The sequence below is a fragment of the Gossypium hirsutum genome, chromosome D07, assembly GCF_007990345.1.
Source record: "Gossypium hirsutum isolate 1008001.06 chromosome D07, Gossypium_hirsutum_v2.1, whole genome shotgun sequence".
Lineage (NCBI taxonomy): Eukaryota > Viridiplantae > Streptophyta > Magnoliopsida > Malvales > Malvaceae > Gossypium > Gossypium hirsutum.
The window spans coordinates 9,096,348-9,107,124 of NC_053443.1; the positions used below are offsets into that span (position 1 = coordinate 9,096,348).

The window sequence follows — 10,777 nt, forward strand, 5'->3', positions numbered from 1 at the left end:
CTTGAGAAGGGTTCTAGACAAGCTTAGTTTTACACAAGGCAGACCTACAAGTGTTAATTGTGACAACAACTCAACAATTGAGCTTGCCAAAAATCTAGTGATGCATGGGCGCAACAAGCACATTGATGTGCGCTTTCGTTTCCTCCGTGAGCTCACACAAGATGGTACAATACAATTGGTTCATTGCAGCACCCAGGAGCAAGTTGCAGATGTGATGACAAAGCCTTTGATGCTTGAAGCATTTGTGAAGCTGCACCAGCTAATGGGAGTGTGTTTGTTGCTAGAGATAAACTGATTACTTAATAGAAATCATCTTAAGGGAGGATGTTTATAGATATATCAGTATATTTACTAAGTTAAGTAGTTGAGATGTGATTAATTAATCCCCATTATTAAGGGATACTTGGTTAACTTTTGAATTGTTGTTACCTTATGATTAGGAAGCTATTTTGTGGTTACAAATTTTTAGAGTTTTTTCTGTTTTATTTTGTAAAAACTATATATTAGCTGTTTTCTCATTGGCAATAAAGGTATGAGAAATAGTTATTTTCATCTAAAAAACACTTCTATTCTCTTCAATAAAAACATATAATGTTTATTTGAATTAAAAAATTATGACAAATATAATCTAAATTAAGACTTAACATAAACATACAAATTATTTTCTAAAATATTGAATCACTATGATAAAATTATGCAAAACTTCAACCATATATGAAAACGTTTGCATAGATGAATATGTTAAATATGTATATAAATGAATTATTACCGTCTAAAATATTATATATAAGTTATATATATATATATATTTGCTCAGTAGCGGTGCCAACTTTCAAGTTGGTTATCGCCCGCCTTTTTCCTCTCCTATCAATCATTTCTTACTTTCTTTTTCTCATTTATTACACACGTTTCTCTTTTTTCAGTTTGCAGATCTATTTTGTGGGTATCTTTGTTGTCTTCACAAGTTGTGATGGATAGATGACAGTGTCTGTCATTCGCTAAAACTCCACTGGCTACCGGTACTTTTTCTTGGAAAGTGGATGGCTCTTCGTCAACTTCTTAATTTATTTTTATTTTGAGAGTAGAATAATAAATGATTTCACATGTCGACAGGGGCGAAGCCAGAACAAATTTTTAGGGGGAGCCGAATGAAATTTTTATTTTTTATAGTCCATATCTTTATAATTTTAGGGGGGCCAAAATACAAGTTTACCTTTACTAATTTAAAATTTTAAAAAAAATTCAAGGGCCTAAATAGAAGTTTTCCATTTTAGGGGGTCAAGCCCCTGCCAGCCCCCCTGTATCCGCCTTTGCATGTCGATTTGGACCCGTGTTGTCTTAAGTTTTATATGTTTTTTGTTTGTTTTTCTATTGTTTAATAAGTCTTCAGTTTTAGAAGTTTTTGTCTGCTCTTGTAACATGTTTTTTAGTCTTGCTTATTCATGTAATCTTAGTTTTACAAGTGATTTTAGGGATGATTTTGTTGCCGTCCTCTCTAGTTTGGTGAATGCTCGATTCTTTTGTCGATTTTTTTATCGCCGCTTTGGACCGTCCGATGCTGATTTTCTTATCGTATTAAGTGCTTGCAATCACTACAGATATGTCGTGCTTGAGTTGTGACAAAGCCAATTATCAACGTGTCATAATATTCTATTGACGCTGAGACTAAAGCATTTGTTAAGTTGATAAAATTGCACTTTGCCTTTCTTAAAAATGATAAGATTCTAATTCAATCTTTTAAAAATTATAAAGATTTAGGCTATTAAAAATTACAATTTAATTTCAGCCCTCTAAAAAAAATTTTCGGCTTCGTCCCTGATAGACATACACCTTAAATAGGTGCAATGTTACATAAATGCCAAGTATTAATATCTATATTTTACATTTTATCAAAAACTTATTTTAAATATAATAATGACATATTTTGTAAAATATTTTACTTTGTTTCAAAATAATAATATTTTAAAATAAAGATAAAAATTGTTTAAAATTTAAATTCAAAACACAAAAACATATTACTTAATAAACAATTTAATCGAAAAATTGAAATAAATTGATCATCTCTAAAAACACTCATGTGGTAAATATTTTGAATTGAATTATTCATTTATTTTTTTATCCCAAATAATAATAGATTTTGCTGTTTCAGAGTCAAAGTGTTATAACGAAATGTTATTATAAAAAAGATATAATAATAAAATATTGGTGATATATCGATGTTGAGTAATATTTTGTTTGTCCCCTTGACCATGTAGGTATTTATACATGTTGCTGGTACTATTACAGCTCATGATCGACCCCCACTATTTTGTCTTGACTTTGCTGCCTCCAGTACTGACATTCTCTATCCCTAGTACTGACATTTTCTACAAACTCCAAGCTTGCAGGGCACGTGTCTATGGAGCACGCGGTCTTTTCTGCTCTTGGGATTGGCGTTCTGGGCGAGCTCTGTACCTACTAGACACGTGTCTGGGCGTGGCCTGTGGAGAACGTGGCACTTCTTGCGAGTTCTTTGGGCACATGCGAAGTGAGGTTGCTACCTTCCCTAGGTTCCCGTAAGTTGAGTCTGTAACCTTATCTCACGAGTTGGTTCTGTGAACTATACCTACGATCCTACCTTATGAACTCGCGCAAAGTTCTTACTGAGCTGAATTTATAACCTTGCCTTATGATTTGGTTCAGCTTATTATCTTCTAGCAATCGGGTCATGAGTTGGAGGTTCATATCTTTTCTAAGATTTGGTTCTCTTATCGACATATAACAATCAATATGAAAATATAGTAAAATAAATGGCGAACGAGTGACAGAATTACATTCAGAATTCAAAAAACAGAAAATAATAATATAATGTCATTTGTCGTTAGATGTAATAATAAGTGAAGATTGAGAAGTCGGTGAACATTTATTTGTGTAGATATAATAATGAGTGAAGGTTGGTGGCATTTTTTTAGAAACGGTAAACTACACAATTAGTAACCGAGCTTTCATAAATTTTCATTTTGGTCATTGAAAATAAAAAATTTTCAAGTATGGTACTGTTGTTAGATAGTTTTCTTTTTATTTAATCACTCGCTGTTCTATAGTTTTCTTGTTTTAGTCTTTTGTTGTTAATTTGGCTAATCACAATATTATTATACATTCATTTTAATCATCTAATTTTAGTAAACTTTTATTTTGGTCACTAATTTAACTCTTTTTATTTTCTTTATATCTGTGGGTAAAAGGGGAAAATCTAAGTTTTTATAGGAAAATATTGGGTTTTTATAGGAAATGTTGGCTTTTTACAGGGATAAACTTAGATTTTTACCAGGAATAATCATTTTATTTTTTTTAGAATTCATTTTAATTTTTTACAAGAAAAGTCAACTTTTTTTCATTTTAATTTCTTTTTTTAAAATAAATATTAGTTGTTTCAGGTAAAAAGGGAAAAACTAGGTTTTATGGGGAATTACTTGGGTTTCTATTGGGAACTGAGTTACATGGAAAATTTGAGTTTCATCTCTCAATTGAAAAACTGTAAAACCTAATTTTTTTCCCTTTCTTTTAGAAAAAATAAAATTAACTCTAAAAAAAAGAAAATGAGTGAGCAAAATAAAATATTACTAAAGTTGAGTGACTAAAATAAATGAGCAGTAACATTGCTATTAGCCAAATTAACGGCAAGCAATTAAAGTAAGAAAATTTTAATAATGATGCTTTATTTGAAAATTCTTTGTTTTTAATGACCCAAATGAAAACTTACAAAAGTTAGATGATTAATTATGGAATTTAGGACTTAATATCAACCTTAATTCTAAGACAAAAATGAATAATTCTCCAATTAAAAAATTTTATGTGCGAAAAATTTCCCATAGCATCTAAGATATCGCCTTCTCCTAGATAATTATGGGTAGAGATATCCCTCAATGTATAAAAAAGTTTCGTTTATCCATGTTGTAATGATAAGAACTCCCTTCCCTCTTATTTACTTGGAATGGTGATCTATAAGCATATGAATCTCTCTTATCTTGATAGTTAATAGATTTATATGATAAAAAAATCATACCTATATTGTTTTTTTTTAAAATAAATTTTTAGTTTTATTCTTAATTCAGTTTAAATTCTTGATTTAGTAATGTATTCGCTTGCAAAACATTTTTTTCGTAACGAATTAATCTTACCCTTTTACAAAAGTTGGTGTATAAGCTTGTGTTTAGATACACGAAAGAGGTTGTGGTGTCTCAAGATTCTTCAATTGAGTTAGCAGAGAATTGTACGATGATCAGAGATACAGTAAAAGGAGGGTGGATGAGTACTGATGGTGCGTTAATACGGCGAGAAGATAATGTGGCTGGATTACTTGCCTTTTCTCATCGAGTTCCAATTTATATATGATGGTCCTCACTTGTTTTAAGGTATCACATGCTATTCCAGGATACTTGTCCTAACAAATTTAGATAGGGTGATATTATGATGTACACAAGAATTCCTTGGATTAGATAGGATGATAAGTGAGTGGGATCCACTTGAAGTGGTGGTGATTGATGTGGATAGACTATAAAGGTTCTATCGAGCAAGGCGTATGCTGGCCGGTCACTAAATGAAAAATCACCACCAAAAGTTTTCATGAGAGGAGTAGAAGGGAAATGGTTACAATGCGTGAGGGATGTATTACAAATTTCACCAAAATTGTGGAATTATTTCTTATATTAAATCTTATAAAATTGGAGATGTTGCCTCTAGAAATGGGCATACAAATCTCCCCACTTTTGCCTGTTTTATAGATGTCTATATTGAAAAATATGGACATCACATATATAATAAGAGTAATTACATGTTATTATTTACTATCATAATAGATTAACCCAAATTAAAAGTAATATAATTTGATTAAGATTTATTGGACTTTAATTATTAAATAAAGTATGAGTCAAATATGTGTAAATATTCTAGTAATTAATTTTTAATTGATGATGGGCTGATTAAAAATTAAGGCTAATGTGCTAATTAAGGTTATGGTCATCAAATTACACACAAGATAACTTTTCTAGATTCTATATTTAAAAAAGAGAGAGTCAGCTTCCGAAAATTACTTGTGTGCTAATTCGAAAGATCAAATCCTCAATATCCTTAGATTTCAGGAAATCGATAAATTCAGGTATGTTTTCACATCTAATTTTATTAGTAATTTATTTTTGATGATTTGACATAATAAACTTTAATTTACAATTTTAATTTTATATTAGATATTATTTAGAGTTGTAAGAGATTGTACAGGCAAAGATAATAGAAATGGATCCATTAAGCAAGAAACACAGGATTCAAAATCAGTGAATGACCTCTGTAGGCAGGTACCATGAATTATTACAATCTGTCAATTCCGTCCTTACCTGATTCATTTTCACCATTATTCAAACCAACACACTACTTTTTTTTTTTCTCTCGTCACTTCAATTTCATCTGTCCTACCGTTGTAGTATTTAACGTTCCTTCCCCACTAATTAATTAAACCAACATCTCCTTTTACCAATTTAGGGTAAACAAAGTCTAGATTTTATCTTACAAAGGAAAAGGACTCGCATTCAATCCTATTTAGATTTTAAATGCACTAATTAAAGAAAAAATGTCAAAACTAATGCAATTTTAAGAGCCACAAATAGCATGTATGTAATGCAACCATTACACAGAGCATGGGATGGACATCATTTTGAAACCCAAGCAACATGTGAAATTGGGCTTCACCTAATCCATATGATGGATTGGGTGTCAAATGGATTTCTTTCCTTTCTGAGTTTAAGAGAAATGAAATAGTTTTTTTTTAATTGAGAGTGGAATCAAATTTGGTTTCTTCTTCTTCTTCTTCTTTTTTAATTTTTGGATTCGATGTTGTCTTAAAATATTATTATATTGACATTATCTTCGATATTAATCATTATAAACATTGAATTGAGTAAATAATTCAACAATCTAATGTATCCATGCACACATGAGCAAAACTAGAAAATTTTGTTGGAGAGTCGAAATTAAATTGTATGTTTTTATATTAGTTAAAATATAATTTCATTGATTTAATAATTTAATAATTTATAATTTTTAAAAGAATAAATTAAAATTTTATCAATTTAGGACTAATGTATAATTTTTATCATTTACTAAATTAAAATTTTATAAAACTTAAGTCAAAAATAAAAATTTACATTTTAGCGGTGGAAACAGTTGTCAACCTTAATGCCACCCCTATTTGCACAAATAAAACTCCCACATAAAATCTCAAAATTTTACAAACACAAAATTTACTATTAAATGAATACCAATTATTGTTCTTTCCTTTAAAAAATAGCCCTTATCAATTTTATTTTAAAAAGGTGTAATAGGCTAATTTTACCCGGGCCCAAGACCATATAAAAAATAAAACCAAAACAAATAAACAAAGTCCAAGTCCATTACAATTACAAAGCCCAAAAAATTAAAAAAACCCTACTGGCCCAAGTGGCCTACAACTTAAACTCAATTTCAGTAAAACTGAAACCCTAATCTAGCCCCTCTCTGCACGCCTTTGCCACCGCCACCATCAGCCCCTGTCACCACCTGCAAAGAAGAAGCAACACGCAAAGAACAGTAGAAATAATAGAAAAAACTTGTAAAAATCGGCTATAAAGGCCGAATCTAAATGTATTTGAAATGGGGGGGTTCTTTTATTTTCAAAAAGATTGAATACATAAAAGAAAAAAAGACTCGACTTTTATATATTTTTCAAGGTAATTTTCGTTTGATTTCGTTTTTTCTTTCACGTTAAGATTTATTATTTATTTTATCTACGAATATAAAAAAAAGGGGGAGAGGAAAAGAAACTTACCTACGTCGGCCGATCTACTCGCCGTCGACGGCTACGCCGAAAAAGGAGAAGAAACGAAATGTTTCTTCGTTGCTCCGCCGGATTGGGCCGGGTTTTTGGGGGTTTTGGCCTCGGATCCTTGCTCCACGTGTGAAGGGCTTCGAAAGGGGTTTCTTTTTGTTTTCTCGGCCACCGCAGATGGCGGCGCCGTCACTGGCGGCCGACACAACTGCCGATGGCCAGATCTTTGGCTAGAGCCCGGAGGGGAAAGAGAGGGTTGAGAGAATTTTGGGATTTTTTTTTGAGAAAGAAAAAAAATGGAGTTTTTAGAAAAAAAAATTGGGTTTAAATAAGAAAGTAAAACGGCGCTGTTTTGGGTTAGGAACCCAGGCGCCAAAACAAAGCCGTTTAGGGCCTATCCGCATGCGACCCAACGCGCTCTAGGGGGATCCGCGTGTTTTCTCCTTCTGGGTTATTTACACCCCTGGTCCTTCCTCTTTTTAGCTAGTTTGCAATTCAGTTCTTTTATTTCTTTAAATTTACCCCGTGATTTTATTGGCTTTTCATTTTAATCCCTAAGCAGACGATGCCGTTCTGGGAAATGGGAATAATTTCCCAATGACCCCTCCTTCTTTAAGCGCATTAATTTTCAGTCCCATTTCGATTTTATCATTAAATTTATTAAGAATTTTGCATCTAATTTCATTTTGATTTCAATATAGTCCTTTGATTAATTTATTTTATTATTTGTCTATTAATTTGTCTATTATTCTTCATTTTTCTTTAAGATAATATTATTTTTATTTTTATATCCACTATTTATCTTTTTATATCTAAATTTTAATATTTCTTTTACTAATTTATTTTTATTTCATTTACTTTTATAATCCTTAAATTTAGTTTTATGTATATGTGTTCTATTTACTTATTTATTATCTTATTTTTATAATATTATTACTATTACTATTATTATTATCATTATTATTATCATTATTTTTTAAAACTATTTTACCTAATATTTATTTATTTGCTTACTCTCATTTTTTTAAATTCAATGTCTTTTAGTTTTTATTTGTTTATTTATTATTGCTTTTTATTTAATTAGCTTGTTTTATTTTTTTATTTTTTATTTATCTTATCTTTATTTTTGCCATTATTATCGTTATTTATATTATCGCATTCATTATTATTATTTGGTTATACATATTGGTATCAGATTATTACTATTATACCTTTTATATTTTATTCAGCATATTATACCATTATCGCTACGAATTTATGTCGCACTATCATTATTCGCTCAGCATGACATTTTTAACCTTTTAACCGTTTTTATACCATACCCGAATGAATTAAGTACACGACATTTTAAATGTTATTAGTTTTCGCACAATGCATAAAAAAGAGATTTTTTAAACCGAGATTAATTTTCATTATTTTGGAATTAGAAAAATCGTGTTCTAAGTTACGGAATATGATTTCTTTCTAAAATCAAGATAATCAAATATATTTTAAAACAGCGTTTATTCTCGTATCGAGAATTTAAAACATTGTGTCTTAACTTACGGGACATAATTCTCTTTCTCAATTAACGTGAAATATGCTCATTTCTTGAAAAATTAAGCGATATTTTAACAAAGGATCGTATTTTAAATTCTCAATTTTCGACACTAAGACATTAATTAATCAACTAGGTACCAATTTTGGGCGTTACGAGGGTGCTAATCCTTCCTCGTACGTAATCGACTCCCGAACCCGATTTTCTGAATTTCGCAGACCAAAAGCGCTGTTTTAATAAATCCAAACCGTTTATTAAAAACAACCATTTTTCGAGGTGATCCGATCCCGCCTCATCAAAAAAGGATTGGTGGCGACTCCCGTATCCGTTTTTATTTTCAAAATTAAAGTCGACGACCCTTTTATCAAAAAAATGGTTTTGACCAGGTGTATATACAAAATTATTCCCTGCAATAAACTTTAATTTTTTTCATTTTCCTCCACACTAGTGAATGATGAGGTGGCACAATGGTTTCTAATGGCAAATAGACGAGTGGCACAAATACCATTTGACACTATCACGTCATTATTAAGTGAAATAATAGAAAATTATAAATTATAAACAATTAAAATTTCATAATATTAAAAATAAAAATAGAAAATTACTTTTATAGTAAATTTTTATTCTCTATAGTATAAATAATTTTTAAAGTTTTCTATGATTTTTATATTATAAAAACTCATATGGAAATTTTTAAAATATTAAAATATTTCCAAATATTATATATTTTAATTCTTTTAGATTTTTTTATTTTTTAAATTTAATATAATTTTTATATTATTAAAATAATATGGAATATTATAGTTTTTTAGAGATTTTAGAATATAATATTTTATTTTCCTTGTTTTATTTATTTTAAATAATTTTTATTTGATATAAAATTTGGAAAATTTTCAATTTTACACCATTTTTTATAATATGAAAAATTACAAAAATTGTCATAAGAATTATATGTACTCTTTTTTTTAGCTTTTAGAATTTCATATAATTTATTTATATTATAAATAATCAAAAATTTACTTTTTAGGATTAATAATTATTATTTATATAAATTTTATTATTTTTCTTTTTCTCAAGACTTAGCATTTTTTTGTATTAAGGGATGTGATTTTACGGATTTAATATTTTTTATAATTAGCGTAAAATAATATTTTTATTTAAATTATTGAATATGATTAAAATATATTAATTTACCAATTCAAATATTGTAATAGAAAATTTTCAAATAATAATTAAAACATATTTAACATACAATATAGTTTTACTTTATGTAATTTGTAAAAAAATATTATTCAAAATAATTATTAATTAACATAATTAAATCTAATATTAATTAAGTGATAATTAAGATGCTTAGAATTCTATTGGCATAATGTCAAATTTAGCTCTTAACATTTACATCTTTTGTCAATTTGGCCATTGTTCTCTTTTTATGAGTTAAATTTGACTCCCCAATATTTTAAAAAGAGTCAAATTTGACCATCAACCTTTCAAAAAGAGTTGAATTCATGTATTTTTTAATGAAAAGTAGACTAAAATGTTAAAATTTTAAACATAACGACCTGCATGGCAATCCACCTCTACTTCTTGCTTCCTCTTCTTCTTCTTCTTCTTCTTTTTCTTTTTTCTTTTTTTTTTTGAAATTTTATGATTTATATTTTGTAGTTTTTATAGTTTGAATATTTTTTTTAATTTTTAAACCATTTATTGACATGACATATAAAGCAAATAGTGCCATGTTAGCATGACTAGAAAAGTAATTTATTGACAGGCTTCCATGCTAACATTACTAGAAAATTAATATTTTAGTCAACATTACTATAAAAAAGTAATTTGATTCTTTTTTAAAGATTAATGATCAAATTTAGTTAAAAAAAAGAAGAATAACTCTATTTATTCTTATGTCAATTCTATTTAAATAATAACTCTATTTTAAAATTAGTACATTATTTTTAAATATGTAATTATTACAATGTCTATTAAATATATAATTATCATAATTTTTATTTTTATTTTTTAACTAGTAATTTGAAATTAAATATTATAAATATTTTTAAATGTGAATTTCGTGATATAATAAAAAATAAAAGATATTTTCGTTAGTTACTTTTATATATTATTACAGTACATAAAACAAAATTAAAAGAAAAAGGAGTGAATAGCTTGGATTTTAGGATGAATCGTGCTTCTTAGTTGAGAAAAATATGTTTGCTTTCAATAACTCTTCCTATAAATTTGTCTTTTGCTTCCGAACAACACGATTGCTTTGATTGAATCTGTGGTTAATAATATGGCTCCAATGTTTTAACTAGAGAGAATCATAAATCATGTTTTCCAACCAAGGAATATATGGTATGTGTTAATAGGTATGCACCTTGCTGGGTTTCCTTCGAGTGAGTGTGGCA

The 10,777-nt window shown here is 28.5% G+C and overlaps 1 long non-coding RNA gene across 1 annotated transcript; it reads right to left on the bottom strand.

Moving 5' to 3' along the window:
- Window positions 1-6,255: 6,255 nt before the first annotated feature.
- Window positions 6,256-7,659, bottom strand: LOC107956545 (uncharacterized). The gene is made up of 2 exons (XR_001700151.2): window positions 6,836-7,659; window positions 6,256-6,567 (listed from the first exon to the last, which is right to left on the bottom strand). It is a non-coding gene; the product is annotated as an uncharacterized lncRNA (long non-coding RNA).
- Between the last annotated feature and the right edge of the window lie 3,118 nt (window positions 7,660-10,777).